At 43.4% G+C, this 16,096-nt stretch overlaps 1 long non-coding RNA gene across 1 annotated transcript in view; it reads right to left on the reverse strand.

The window, feature by feature from the left end:
* LOC140486864 (uncharacterized) overlaps positions 1–15,890 on the reverse strand; it is a 35,571-nt gene extending 19,681 nt beyond the window's left edge. Inside the window, exon 1 of the long non-coding RNA XR_011962644.1 lies at positions 15,802–15,890. This is a non-coding gene — a long non-coding RNA (uncharacterized lncRNA). The remainder of the gene's footprint in view (positions 1–15,801) is intronic.
* Between the last annotated feature and the right edge of the window lie 206 nt (positions 15,891–16,096).

The following is a 16,096-nucleotide window of genomic DNA, read 5'->3' on the forward strand; positions in this document are numbered from 1 at the left end:
ACATGCACCAGATAAGATGACAGCATTTGCAGCAATCTGCAGCCAGAAGTACAAAGTGGGATGATCCATCTTAGCCTTCTCCAGTGGTTTCTAACATCACAGATGTGAGTTTTAAGCCAGTTCGGTTGAGTTTGAATAACATCAAGAAATGGTTAAGTAGTGCAAAGGCTATGGGCCCTGCCAACATTCTGGTAATAATACTGATAGCTTGTGCTCCAGACTTGCCACCCACCAAGTCACGTACCGCTCCTGCACTGGCATCTACCGACAATGTGGAACATTGCCCAGGCATGTTCAACACAAAAACACAGGGCAATCCAACCCAGCCAATTTCCCTCTATCAGTCCACACTCGATCAGCAGTAAAGTGATGAAAAATGTCATCAACAGGGTTATCAAGCAGCAGCTGCTCAGCAACAGTCAGCTCAGCGACACTCATTTTAGGCTCCACCAGGGCCACTCAGATCCCGATTGTATTACTGCCCTGATTCACAACCTGACAACTAACTGAATCCCAGAGGCGAGGTGAGGGTGACAGCCAAGTCCCACTCCAAGACCACTAATTCTAGCTGATTCCACTCTTGTCTCAGCTTATACACTTTCGTCCATCTTGTGTTATCTCCAGACTTCATTATCCAAACATACTCCTGGCCAGCTTCCCACATTCAACCTCCCTGTAATCTCAAGAAAAACTAAATCTCTGCTGCCCAAGTACTCCCTCTACCAAAACTTCTTGATCCATCAAAAGGCTCCTATTCATAATCAACAACATAGAGCCACAGAGATGTACAGCATGGAAACAGACCCTTCAATCCAACCTGTCCATGCCAACAAGATATCCCAACCCAATCTAGTCTCACCTGCCAGCATCTGGCCCACATCCCTCAATTTAAAATTCTCACCCTTGATTTAATTCCTGGTTGTGATCATCCCTAGCTCGCCGCATCACACAACCTTTGAGACCTTGACCACCCATTATGTTCGAGACTCCCAATGATCTGTTAATTCATTACTTCAACTATGTGGCTGCTTTTACAGTTGCCAAAGCAACAAGGTCTGAAATTCACAGCCCAAAACCTCTCAGGTCTGCTTTCCTCCTTTAAGACATTCCTCAAAACTTGCTTGTTTGGCAATGCTTTTGGTCACCTGACCTAATATCACCATCTCCGGCCTTATGTCTAAAGTTCCGAATAATATTTTTGTGGAATTATAAGCATGATAATAAAAATATCATGCTTGTTGATTTGGACATTATCTTCAGATCTTTACTGTTGCTGAATGAATATTCTGTAATGTCTCTTAACCAACCACATTGTGGGAGCACCTTCACCACACAAACTGCAGCTGTACAAGAAAGTCAAACATCACCCTCTCCACAGGCAACAGGGCTTTGGCATTAATCACTGGTATCTGTGGAAGGAGAAACACAGTTGATGTTTCAGGGAGAGCAAAATGGATTACAGGGAATGAAAATGGTGCAGAATGAGATAGTCAGAAATGGAAGGAAAATACAGTTGCTTATTGGAAAAAAGGAATTCTTGACTGTTAAAGATTTTCCAGAAAATATTGATAAGCAACACATGGTCAGGGGCTGGGCGGCAGTGAAAAATTAACTTACAAAAATGTCTGCAAAAATAATAGTAAAATACCAAACAGACCAAAAATACACCCATTCTTCGAGATTGAGGAAACTAGATATTGACAAAGTGGTCATGAGGGAGCCCAGAGATGAATCATAAGCTGTTATGATCGCACAGTCATAGAGATGTATAGCACCGACACAGACCCTTCGGTTTAACTCATCCTTGCCAAACAGGTATCCGAATCTAGTCTATTCCCATTTGCCAGCACTTGGCCCATATCCCTGTAAACGCTTCCCAATCATGTCATGTGTCTATTTAGATGCCTTTAACATGTTTTAATTGTACTAGCCTCCACCACTTCCTCTGGCAGCTCATTCCACCCACTACCCCTTTGAAATTTTATCTGTTCACCCTAAAGCAATGCCCTCTACTTCTGGACACCACCACTCCAGAGAAAACATCTTGTTCACTTACTCTGTTCATGCCCCTCATGATTGTATAAACCTCCATAACATCACTGCTCAGCCTATGGCACTCCAGGGAAAACAGTCCCAGCCTTTTATGCCTCATCCTGTCGCTCAAATCCTCCAACCCTAACAACATCCTTGTAAGTCTTTTTTGAAACCTTTCAACTTTAACAGCACCCTTCGGATAGGAGGCAGGCCAGAATTGCACACAAGATTCCAAAAGTGGCCTAACGAATGTCCTGTAGAGCAACATGACCTCCCACATCCTCCCACAACCAAAGGAAAATATACTGAACACCATCATCCTATCTACCTGCAACTTGACTTGCAAGGACTATGAACAAGGTCTCTTTGTTCCGCAAACGTCTTCAGGGCCTTGCCATTCAGTGTACAAGTCCTGCCCTGCTTTGCTTTTCCAAACTGCAGCACCTCACATTTATCTAAATTAAACCCCATCTGATCAATATCTCATTGTAATCTGAGGTAACCTTCTTTATTATCCACAATACCTCCAATTTTGTATGACCTGCAAACTCATTTACGATACCAAATCATTTAATTGAATGACGAAACAAATCCAGAAATAAACATCCATTTCTCTGAGATTGAATGTGCTCTGTGTAAGTCCTGCCCAATGACTCTGTACCAGAGAAAGGCTGCACATGCACCTGGCTGCACCTTGCCCCCTACAAAGCTGGCGGCTCTGCACGTGTCCAGTGAATTCTTGCCTCGAATAAAGATGGCGACGTGCACCCATTCCTGCAGCCACACTGAGGCAATTCCCCGTTTACTGAAAACACAAGACTGTGATGTTCAAATGTGTGTTTTCCGATGTGCACATTTTGTTTGTAGAACCTCTCCGCTCATACAGAATCTCTCTCACCTCCTGCGGTTCCACAGACAGCCTTGATTTTTGCGGGTACCTATTCTCTGCCTGGTTACTCGCTTGTCCTTAGTGTATTTGTACAATCACTTTGGATTCTTCTTAAACCTATTTCCTAAAGCAATCTCATGTCCCCTTTTTGCCCTCATGGTTTACCTCGAGTATACTCCTACTGCCCCTATACTCCTCTAGGGATTCACACAAACACAGCTCTCTGTACTTGCCATATGCCTCCTTCATTTTCTTGACCAGGCCCTCAATTTCTTTCGATAGGCAGCATTCTCTACACCGACCAGCCTTGGCCTTAACAGGAACATACTGTCTGTACTCTTGTTGTCGCAGGCCTAGGGAAGCAAAGACAGATGAGGACAGAGAAGCAATCATTCCCAGTAAAGAGGTAATGTTGGGAAAGATAACAGCCTCAAGGTAGATGTGTCTCCTGGGCCTGATGGATTGCATCACAGGGACTAAAGGAGATGGTGGGGGTGGTGGCGGTCGGGGGGGGGGGGGGGGGGGGGGGGGGGGGGGGAGGGGGTGAATAACAAATAGACTCGTGATAATTCACTAAAATTTGTTGGATTCTGGGATGGTTTTGACAGACTGGAAGCTGCAAATGCGGTGCCACTATTTTTTCAAAAAGGACCCGTTAGCTGAACTTCTGTAGTGGAGAAAATGCTTGAATCTCTCAAGGAAGTAGTGATGACATATCTGGGTAGAAATTGTCTCATTTAGTAAACATAGCATGGATTCATGAAAGGCAGGTCACGTTTAAGCATTTACTGGAATTATTTGAGGATACGACGAGCGCATTGGAGAAGGGGGAACTTTGTGGATGTGGTGTATCTGGATTTCCAGAAGGCATTCGATAAGTTGCCACACAAAAGGCTGCTGAATAAGGTAAAGATGCACAGCATTATAGGTAATGTATTATCATTGATACAGGATCGGTTAACCAATAAAAAATAAAGACTGGGGATAAATGGGTGTTTGGATTAGTGTTGGCACTACAACTGTTTGCAATTTACACAAACGTTTTGGAGTTGAGGACCAAGTGTACGGTGTCAGAGTTCACATTTGATACAAATATGAGGTACAGCAATGTTTGCAGAGGCCACTGTCAGTCTGCACAGGGATACAGATAGGTTAAGTGAGTGGGTAAGGGTCTGGCAGATGGAGTTCAATGTTGGGATATGTGAGGTCATCCAGTTTGGTTGGACTAACAGCAAACTGGATGATGAAATGGTGAAAACATGCAGCAGGCTGTGTGCAGAGGGGGCTAGGTGTCCTTATGCATGAATCACAGGAAGTTGGTTTGCAGGTGCAGCAGATAATATTGTCCTTCGTTGCTAGAGGGATGGTTATGCTGCAGCTGTACAGGGTGCTGGGGAGGCCACACCTGGAGTACTGTGTACAGGTTTGGTCCCCTTACATTAACAAGGATGTACTGACACTGGAGGGAGTACAGAGGAGGTTCACCAGTTTGAGTTGGGAGTTGAGAGGATTGGTGTATGTGGAGAGATTGAGAAAACTGGTTCTATAGTCATTGTAATTTAGAAGAATGGGAGGTTGGAGAGGAAAAAATAAAATTATGAAGGGAGTAGATAAGATAGAAGCAGAGAGGTTATTTCCACTGGGGGGTGGGTCAAACCACAGAGATTACCTCAAAATAAGTGGGAGCAGATTTAGGACTGAGTTCAGGAGGAGCTTCTTCAGCTAAAGGGTTGTGAATCTGTGGAATTCCCTGCTTTTGACGTTATCAACTTGAATGCCTTTAAGGCAAAATGTAGATTTGTGAACAGGAAAGGAATTAAGGATTATGGTGAGAGAGCAGGAATGTGGAGCTGAGGCCATGAAAAGCTCAGGCCTGATCTTATTCAATGGCAGAGCAGGCTGAGGGGCCAGATGAAAGTTCTTGCCTTGTGCCATCAAAATTGGCCATTGTCCAATTCAGAACCTTAACATTTAGATCTGGTATATTATCTTCTGTAACTATTTTAAAACTAGTAGAAATATTAGAGAATTCCAAACAGTGTGGAAGCAGGTCATTCAGCCCATCACATTGATATTGACCTGGAGATCCTCCTTACCTCCCCCTGTAACATTGCATTTCCCAGGGCCACCCAACCTACACATCCCTGAACACTGTGGGCAATTCAGCCTGCATAATCCACCCAACCTGCACATCTTTGGACTGTGGGAGGAAACCAGAGGACCCAGATGAGATCCATGCAGAAAACCCCAATAAGGTGATCATCCCTTTCTTATTTCCCAGTTCCACCTAAATAACTTCACTGGGCGTACTCCCAGAAATATCCTCCCTAAGCAAAAACATAATGCTATCCCGAATCGAAAATGCCACTCCCCTCCTCTCTTGTCCCCCTTTCTATTCTTCCTATAGTGTCTATACCCTGGAACATTAAGCTGCCAGTCCTATCCATCCCTGAGTGATGCCTCTGTAATAGCTATAATATCCCAGTGCCATTTTCAAAACCATACCCTGAGCTCATCTGCCTTCCCTGTCAGGCCTCTTCTATTGAAGTAAATGCAGTGCAACTGCTCAGTCCGACTTCATTCAGCCCATCATATTAATACTGACCCTTGCCTGCCTTGACTATTTGACTTCTGAACTGTACCAGCCTCAGACATGCCTCTATTCTCACTATCTTCTTGGGTTTACACCCACTCCCTCACTGGTTTAATGCCTCCCGAGTATCACCAGCAAGTCTCCCTGCCTCGATATTAGACACCTTCCAATTCAGGTACAATCCATCCTTCTTATGCAGGTCAACTCTACTCCAGAGGAGATCACAATGATCCAAAAAATGTGAATCCCTTTCCCCTGCACCAGCTCCTTAGCCACTCATTGAGCACCTCCTCCTCTGTAACATGGACATTTTTCAAGATGTCACCATTTATTTCCCCACATTCTATATCTCCCATGTACTTCTTCATAGTAAACATGATGCAAAATACTTGTCTCCGTATCTCGTCCATCGCCTGCAGCTCCACACAATGGCTGCCTTGCTGATCTTTGAGGGTCACCTCTCAGTCTTTGACTCTCCAGGGAAATTAACCCTGGCCTATTCAGCCTCATCCTGTAGCCCACATCCTCCAACCCTAGCAAAGTCTATGTAAATCTTGTCTGAACTCTTTCAAAGATTCACAACATCCTTTCCAGAACAGGGAATTTCAAACTTCAAACAGAATTCCTGAAATGGCTTAATCAATGCCCTGTCCAGCCACAATTTGACGTCCCAGCTTCTGTACTCAATACATTGACCAATAAATATAAGCATACCAAATACCACCTTCACTAGTCTGCCTACCTGCGACTCTACTTTCAAGGAACAATGAACCTGCACTCCATGGTCTCTATGTTCAGCAACATTCCCAAGGACTTTACCATTAAGTGTATAAGTCCTGCCCTGACTTGCCTTTCCAAAATCCAGCAGCTTACATTTGTCTAAATTGAACCCAGTCTGCCATTCCTCGCCCCAATGGCCCATCTGATCAAGATCCTGTTGCATTCTGAAGTAACCTTCTTCAATGTCCACGACACCTCCAATTTTGGTGTCTTCTGTAAACCTACTGACTATATCTCATATATTCACATCCAAGTCATTTATTGAAGGACCCATATCCATTCCTGCAGCACACTGCTGCTCACAGGCCTCCAATCCACAAAGCAACCCTCTTTCACCACCCTCTGCCTCCTACCTTCAAGCCAGTTTTGTATCCAAATGGCAAGTTCTCCCAACATTTCATGTTATCTAACCTTGCTAACCAGTCTGCTATGTGGAACATCGTTCAGTGTCAATATAGACAACGTCCACAGTCTACCTTCAAAAAAACTCAATCAAGTTAGAGAGAGAGAGAATTTCCCACACACAAAGCCATGTTGACTATCCCTAATCATTCCTCGTCTTTCCAAATACATGTAAATCCTGTCCTTCAGAATCCCTTCCAACAACTTGCCTGCCACTGACTTCAGGCTCACTGTTCTCTTGTTCCCTGGCCTTTCCTTACCACCTTTTTAAATAATAGCACGTCTTCCAGCATCCCACCTATCACCAATAACAATATAAATATCTCAGAGGGGAACTGCCATCATTTTCTTAGCTTTCCACAAATGTCTGGGATACACCTTAACAGGTCCCAGGGATTTATCCACCTTGCTACGATTTAAGACATCCATACTACCTCCTCTGTAATATGGCCAGAAGCCGGGCAGCAGTGGACAATTCATTTACAGAAAGGTCTGTGAACGTAATCATAAAATACTAAACAGAGCAAAAAATACACTCAGGGACTGAGGAAGCTAGATAATGAACAACTGGACATCAAGGAGCTCACAGGCGAATCAGAGCAATGTTCTCTTTTATGATCCCACATTCGGAGATGTCTAGCACCAAAACAGACTCTTCAATCCAACCCGTCTATGCCAACCAGATATTCTAACCTAATCTATTCCCATTTACCAGCACTTGGCCGACATCCCTCTGAACCCTTCCTATTCAAATGACTTTGAAATGTTACAATTTTTGTTGCCTTTTAGGCTCCTGTTGAATTTTCCCCTCACACCCTAAACCTATATCCTCTAGTTCTGGGCTCCACCACCCCAGGGTAAACACCTTGTCTACTTACACTATCCATGCCCCTCACGATTATTATATAAACCTCTTCAACATCACACCTCAGCCATGACACTGCAGGGAAAATGGCCCCAGTCAATTATGCCTCTTCCTGCAACTCAAATCCTCCAACCCTGGCAACATCCTTGAAAATCAATTCTCAAACCTTTTAAGTTTCAGTGCCTCCTTCTTGGGAGACCAGAATTGCACACAATAGCCCAAAAGTGGCCTAACTAATGACCTGTCCAGCTCCTTTACTCAACGCTCTGACCAATAAAGGGAAGCATACCAAATGCCTTCTTCACTATCCTATCTACTTGTGACTCTACTTTCAAGGAACTGTGAACCTGCATTCCAAGGTCTCTTTGTTTTTTTTTTATTTCAAAAATATACTTTATTCATAAACGATTTGATGGTCTGTACATTGGATCATGCCATACATATGTCCATATTTACAAACACAGATTCGACTTTATTCTTGTCCTTTACAATCCTGTGCATTTTTTCAATCTTGTATATATACATATATTTGGCTGAGGCATCAGCAGAGCCCAAAAAACTTGTGACTCTACTTTCAAGGAACTGTGAACCTGCATTCCAAGGTCTCTTTGTTCAGCAAGACTCTCCAAGATTTTACAATTTAGTGTGTGAGTCTTGCTCTGATTTGCTGTTCTAAAATGCAGTACCTCACATTTATCTAAATTCAACCCTATCTGTCACTCCTCAGCCCATTGGCCCATCTGATCAATATCCCATTGTACTCTGAGACAATCTTTGTCACTGTCCACAATACCAACAATTTTGGTGTCACTTGCAAACTTACGAACTGTACCGCCTCTATTCAAATCCAAATCATTTAAATGAATGACGAAACAAATCCAGAGAAAAAAAAATCAATTTCTCTGGGTTTGACTGTGCTCTGTGTAAATCCTGCCCTATGACTCTCTACCAGAGAAGGCTGCACAGACACCCCTCTGAACTTTGCCCCCTACAAAGCTGGCGGCCGCACGTGTCCAATGAATCGTTGCCCAGAATAAAAACGGCGGTGCTTACTCGAGTCAATCGCTAGATGAGGCATTTTCCCGTTCACTGCAAAAAACGAGTCTAAATTTCAAACTTGTATTTTCCGATGTGCACCAAATGTTTGCAAAATCTCTCAGCCCATACCGACACCATTTCCCTCCCGCTTCCTGCTAAACAGTTTATTCCTTTCCTTAACGACAACTCTCCGCACGCACATTCGCGATGTCTGCGAGGATGATCACGTGGTATAGCCAAGTCCCGCCCCTCGCTCACTGATTGGTCGGAGGGCCAACTGTCCCACCAGGTCCTCCAGCTCCGCCCCTGACATCCGGGGACCATTGTTGGCTGAAGCATGCGCACTGCTTCGTGGCTTTTGTTGCTGTTCATAAGTTGCAAGAGTGAGAGACAAAGTTAAAAACACACAACCACCTGATGAAGCAGCAGCAACGCTAGTGCTTCCAAATAAACCAGTTGGACTATAACCTGGTGTTCTGTGAATTTTAATTTTGTCCATCTTAATCCAACACCAGCACCTCCAAGTCGCGAGTGAGGGAGGAATGCATAACATAAGAACTAGGAACAGGAGAAGGCCATCCTGCCCTTTGAGCTTGCTCTGCCATTCAGAAAGGTCATGGCTGATCATCTCGTGGACGCAGAACCATTTACCCATGTTCTCATCGTATTCCTTAATTATTTCTTTTTTTTAAAAAAGCTACCTTAGCTTTAAAAACATTTACTGAACTAGCATCAAGTACTTCCCTGGGCAATGAATTCCATTGAGGTGAAGAAGTTCCTTCTCAATTCAGTCCTAAATTTGCTGCCTCTAATCTTGAGTTGATGCCCTCTTGTCCCAGATTCACCTGCCAGTGAAAACAGCAGTTCAGGCAGCATCCAAGTAGCTTCGAAATCGACATTTTGGGCAAAAGCCCTGAAGGGCCTTTGCCCGAAACGTCGATTTCGAAGCTACTTGGATGCTGCCTGAACTGCTGTGCTCTTCCAGCACCATTAATCCAGAATCTGGTTTCCAGCATCTGCAGTCATTGTTTTTACCTCATTTTTGCCAGTGGAAACATCCTCTCTACTTCTATTTTATCCATTTTATTCATTATTTTATATGTTTCCATTCTTCTGAATTCCAATGAATATAATCCAATCTACTCAGTCTCTGTTAAGTCAAACCCCTCAACTCTGGAATCAACCCATTTAACCTCCTCTACACCCCCTCTAGTGCCAGTACATATTTTCTCAACTAAGGAGATAAAAACGACATGGAGTACTCCAGGTGTGGCCTCACCAGCACCCAATACAGCTGGAACATAACCTCTGCTTTTAAGCAATGAGGACAAAATTGCATTTGCCTTCTGAATTGATAGTTATATCTGGTGACCAACGTTCATGCAGAAGGATACTCAGGTGCCTCTGCATAGCAAATAATGAAACTTTTTAAAATTCAAGTAATAATCTCTTTTTAAATGTTACTCCAACCAAACAGTATGACATTACATTTATGAACATTACATTCCACAAGACTGACCATTGCACACTCAATGTTCCTCTGCAAAGTTTCACAGTCCTCGTTGTTGTGATTCTGTTCGCCGAGCTGGGAATTTGTGAGCCAGACGTTTCATCCCCTTTCTAGGTGACATCCTCAGTGCTTGGGAGCCTCCTGTGAAGCGCTTCTGTGATCTTTCCTCCGGCATTTGTAGTGGTTTGAATCTGCCGCTTCCGGTTGTCAATTCCAGCTGTCTGTTGCAGGGGTCGGTATATTGGGTCCAGATCGATGTGCTTATTGATTGAATCTGTGGATGAGTGCCATGCCTCTAGGAATTCCCTGGCTGTTCTCTGTTTGGCTTGTCCTATAATAGTAGTGTTGTCCCAGTCGAATTCATGTTGCTTGTCATCTGCCTGTGTGGCTACTAAGGATAGCTGGTCATGTCGTTTTGTGGCTAGTTGGTGTTCATGGATGCGGATCATTAGCTGTCTTCCTGTTTGTCCTACATAGTGTTTTGTTCAGTCCTTGCATGGGACTTTGTACACTATATTGGTTTTGCTCATGCTGGGTATCGGCTCCTTCGTTCTGGTGAGTTGTTGTCTGAGAGTGGCTGTTGGTTTGTGTGCTGTTATGAGTCCTAGTGGTCACAGTGGTCTGGCTGTCAGTTCGGAAATGCTCTTGAAGTATGGTAGTGTGGGATATAGGTAAATTAATGTTACTTCTGCAATTCTGCAATTCCATCTTACAAAGTAAGATGAACTCACACCAGTGTGTAATTGTTTTAGCCAAGAGCTGAGTCAACAAGAATGGAAACGATGTGGAGGAAATATATAATTGTTTTTGTATTAGCTAAAACTGTATGTCAGAAGGTAGACATTATGGGCAAGTAGATAAGATGTTGTGAGGGGATGAAGTTAAACTAGATACGCCTGTACAAACAGTAATATAAACATGTGCTTCCCACTTTTACAAAAACACAGGAACAAACCCCAATTAAAAGGGTCATAGGGATCAGAACGGCCTCGGGAAAGGCACAGATGAAGGGGGTAGATAATGATGAAGAAAGAATATGCCTAACAATGACCTACAGCAGGATGAGGTCAAACAGCCTTGTGAGACCAGAAATAAGCATTTTGTCACAGACAAGGCCGGATAAGGCAAGAGATAAACAGGGGTAATGGGGGCCGGTCTTAGGGAAGTGGACGATGTAAACAGGGGAGGGAGCAGTGTAAAACAATAGACATCAAATCATATAAATGTTGTGGATGAATTGAATTTAGTGTGTGTATGTCCTCGGCCTTGTAGACAGCGGACATCACACCCACTTGCAAGTGTAAAATAAATGACACTACTGATTCAGATCTGGTCTCGGACTGAAATTATTGAAGTGAGTGGGCTTTGTTTCTCACAGTAGTGTGGGAAGTCCTTTGGGTTGTGGCATGTCCTCGTTCTGTTGTCTTTCCCTTAGGCATCTGTTGATGAAATTGCGCGGGTATCCGTTTTTGGCAAATACATTGTTCTTCTTCCTCTTTTTGCAGTTCTGGTGTACTGCAGTGTGTTGTGGCTCTTTTGAATAGTGTCTTGATGCAACTTCTTTTGTGTGTGTTGGGGTGGTTGCTTTCGTAGTTCAGGACTTGGTGAATTCACCACAAAGGTATACAGGAAAGCCACTCACACAGACCAAGTCCTGATCCCTGAGGCACACGACTAGTCACTGATTGCCAGCCAGAATAATATGCATTTATCCTCACACTTTGCTTCCTGTTTGTCAATCAATCTCCTATCCATGCTAATACTCTACCCCTAATGCCATGCACCCTTATATTATGCAACAGCCTCTTGCACAGCACCTTGTTGAAGGCATTTTGGAAATCCTGGTACTCCATATGCACTGGGTTTCCGTTGTCCACCTTGCTTGAAATGGTTTCATAGAATTCCAAACTATTTGTCAAGCATGAACCTTGTGTCTGTCCAATGGGACAATTTCTATTGAGTCCCTGCTATTTCTTCCTTGATAATAGACCCAAGTATCTTTTCCACTACAGAGAAAAAGCTAACTGGGGTATAATTCCCCATTTTTTGTCCACCTCCTTTTTGAAATAGTGGTGTCACTTTCGCTGCTTTCCAATCTGCTGGGACTGCCACAATGTCCAGTGAATTTTAGGAAATTACTGTCAGTGCATTTGCTATTTCTCCTGGCATCTCTTTTAGTACCCTGGGATATATTTTGTCAGGGCCAGGAGAATTTCCTATTATTAGCTCAATTACCTCCAACAGTCCAAAACTAGCTGTTCCGTAATAATGATAGTTTCCAAATCCTCACCTACCTTTGTCTCATTGTTAATTACTGGCAAGATATTAGTATCCTCCACCGTGATAGCCCATAAAGAAATTCTCCTTCTCTTTTTCCAAAGGACCAACATTTACTTTAGCCACTCTTTTCTCATTATGTATGTTTATATAAACCTTTGCTCTCTGTCCTTATAGTCTGTGCTAGTTTATTTTTCTCATGTTCTACCTTACATTTCTTTGTAGCTCTTCTGTGGCTCTCTGTTGACCTTTAAAGTTTTCCCAGTTAGAGTTTCATGCTGGTTTTGGCCACTTTGTATGCCTTTCAATTTGATCACTTTCCTTAGATACCCATCGCAGAGAACACCTTTTCTTACAGTCCTTACCTTTCACTGGAATATACCTTTGCTGAGGACTTTGTAAAGTATCTTTGAAAATCTTTTACTGCTCATCATCTGTCCCACCATAAAATCTTTGTTTCCAGTCTACATTATCCAGGTTCTCCCTCATTCTATTGTAGTTCCCTGTGTTGAAGCACAGGACCCAGGTATTAGATTTTAACTTCACACTCTCCATATGTATTAAATTCAACCATACAGTGATCACTTCCTCCGAGAGGATCCCTAATTCTGAGATCACTAATTATTCCTGTCTCATTATACAAGGCCAGCTCTTGGATAGCTTGCTCCCTTGTAGATCCATTTCATACTGTTCAAGTAAAATATCACAGATACACTTAATGAACTCCTCAAAGCTACCCTGACTGAGCTGGTTTGACCAATCTACATATAGATTAAAATCACCCATGATAATAACCATACCATTTTTACAGGCATTAGTTATTTCTTTGTTTATTGCCCATCCCAATGTGATGTCATTATTTGGTGGCCTATACACTGCGCCTATCAGTGACTTTCTTGTTAGAATTTTGAATGCATCATTCCTGTTTCTCCTAATGTACGGCAAAAACAACAACTACTTGCATTGTATGGAATCATTGTATGGATGATCAAAACATTGATTAAGGAGAATGATTTAAAAAAAAATCTTAAAGGAGGATAGAAAAGATTAGGGAGGCTATTTGACAGACTTCTGCCCTTGACCACTCCAATTATGGAGTGATGCAGGTGAGGTGGGTTGGAAAGGGAACATGCAAAGGGGAAATGGAGGAGTGCAGCCAGTGTATAAGGTCTTAAGGACAGAGGAGGTTCCAGACTGAGTCTGTCTGTCATAGAGAGTATGGCTGCCTCATGGAGTTTGAAGCACTGCAATGGGTCCATGCAAGTCATGTTAGTCAAGGGTAGTATAACGGTGGCTGAGAATACTTTTGATGAGGACTCTATTACTGAGGTAGTGTGGGCTGAGGTTAGAAACAGGAGAGGAGAGGTCACACTGCTTAGAGTTTTTTATAGGCCTCCACAGACTTCCAGGGAAGTGGAAGAGAGGATTAGCAAAATTATTCTGTGTAAGAGCAAAAGTACCAGGGTGATCATTATGAGGGACTTTAGCTTCCCCAACATTGACTGGGAATGCTATAACTCTAGTACGTTGGATGGATCAGTTTTTGTCCAGTGTATACAGGAGGGTTTCCTGACACAGTATGTCGAAGGCCAACAAGAGGGGAGGCCACATTGGATCTGGTGCTTGGTAATGAACCAGATCAGGTGTTTGATTTAGTTCTGGGTGAGCACTTTGGAGAGAATGACCATAATTCAGATACGTTTAGTTTAGCAATGGAAAGGGACAGGTACATGCCACAGGGCAAGAGTTATCAATGGGGCAAGGACAATTATAATGCGATTAGTCAGGAATTAGGATGCATAGAATAGGGTAGCAAAATGCAGAGGATGCAGACAATGAAAATGTGGAGCTGTTTTAAGGGAGAGATATTGCATGTCCTTGATAGGTATGTCCCTGTCAGGCAGGGAGGAAGTGATAAGGTAAGGGAACCATGGTTTACTACAGAAATTGCATCGCTCATTTAGAAGAAGAAGGAGGCTTATGTGTTGATGAGGCAACATGGTTCAGATGAGGAGATGGAGAGTTACAGATCATCCTAGGAAGGATTTAAAGAGAGAGTTAAGAAGAGCAAAGAGAGGACATGAGCAGTCTTTAGCAAATAGAATAAAAGAGAACCCTAAAGTTTTCTATAGGTATGTGAGGAATAAAATGATGATTAGGGTAGGAATAGGTCCAATCAAAGACAGAAGTGGGAAGTTGAGTGTGTACTCGGTGGAGATCGGAGAGGTGCTAACGAACATTTCTCATTACTGGGTTAATGGAAAGATTCTTGGTAGTGTGGATGTGCAGAGGGATGTCGGAGTCCATGTACATAGATCCCTGAAAGTTGCCACCCAGGTGGATAGTACTGGCATACAGTTTTAGGTTTCATTCATAGAGTAATCGAGTTCCAGAGCCGCAATATCATGCTGCAAATATACAAAACGCTGGTGTGGTCATACTCAGAATATTGTGTGCAGTTCTGGTGCCCATATTTCGGGAAGGACGGGAGGAATTGGAAAAGGTGCAGAGGAGATTAACCAGGATATTGCCTAGTCTGGAGGGAAGGTCTTATGAGGAAAGGCGGAGAGACTTGACCCTGTTCTCCTTCGCAAGAAGAAGGCTAAGAGGGGATTTGATAGGGACATACAAGATGATCAGAGGCTTAGATAGGTGGAAGTAGACAGTGGAAGTCTTTTTCTAGGATGATGAGGTCAGTATGCACGAGGGGGCATAACTACAAATGAGGAGTGATAGATTTAAGACAGATGTTAGAGGCAGGTTCTTTACTCAGAGTGGTAAGGCTGTGGAATGTACTACCTGCCAATGTAGACAACTCAGCCACATCAGGAAGATTTAAACAATCCTTAGATAAGGACATGGGTGATTTTGGGATAGTGTAGGGGGACGAACTGAGAACAGTTCACAGGTTGGCGTGACATCAAGGACTAAAGGGCCTGTTCTGCGCTGTATTGTTCTATGACTATTGTGCTGCAAGGGATTTCCGCTGTCTTCAACAGAGTGACAGATCTTGTATGTTGGCTTACGAAATGTCACTGATCTCTACCAAAAATGTACGAGGTCAAGTCAGGGCAATAATAAGTTGCTGCAAGAGGAGGGGAACAGGTAACTCCATATAAAACCCTGCTTCTTCTCACCTATTTTCACGTCCAAAACTGAGGGAGTTCCAGAAAAGCACCTCTGTATCCCACCAAAACACTTTGCCCCACAATCGTGGTATCTGGCTGTGCACTAGGTGGAGTGGAATAGTCTGCACTGGGACCCATTGGGGCCTTGAAACACTTGGTAAAGATTAAAATCGTCTGAGCATTGAGTACCCCACCACATTGTATGCATTTTCTATTGTTTTTACTTTGTTCCTGACTTCCCATGTTTTTCCGAATGAACCTGTTCAAAGTGGTTATTAGACACACCTGCACTCGCTGTGAATTGAATCCAGCCTCCCGGTCCAAGATTCGGGATATTTTCACCGCATCACAAGACATCGACTCTAACTTCCCTTGTCCCTTAATATTTCTGGTGCTTAGCTGCTAAGTCACGCCCGAATCAACTTTGCAAATGGGAGGAAGGAGCAGAACTGGAGGACCAAGCAGCGGCTTGGTCCTCCAACCAGAGTGAGTGAGGAGCAGGGCCAAAGCGTCCTCGGGAGTGAACGCTTCAGGATTGGTCAGAAAGCAAACTGTTTTGCAGGATTGATCCTTGTCACTA

The sequence above is a fragment of the Chiloscyllium punctatum genome, chromosome 16 (assembly GCF_047496795.1).
Source record: "Chiloscyllium punctatum isolate Juve2018m chromosome 16, sChiPun1.3, whole genome shotgun sequence".
NCBI lineage: Eukaryota > Metazoa > Chordata > Chondrichthyes > Orectolobiformes > Hemiscylliidae > Chiloscyllium > Chiloscyllium punctatum.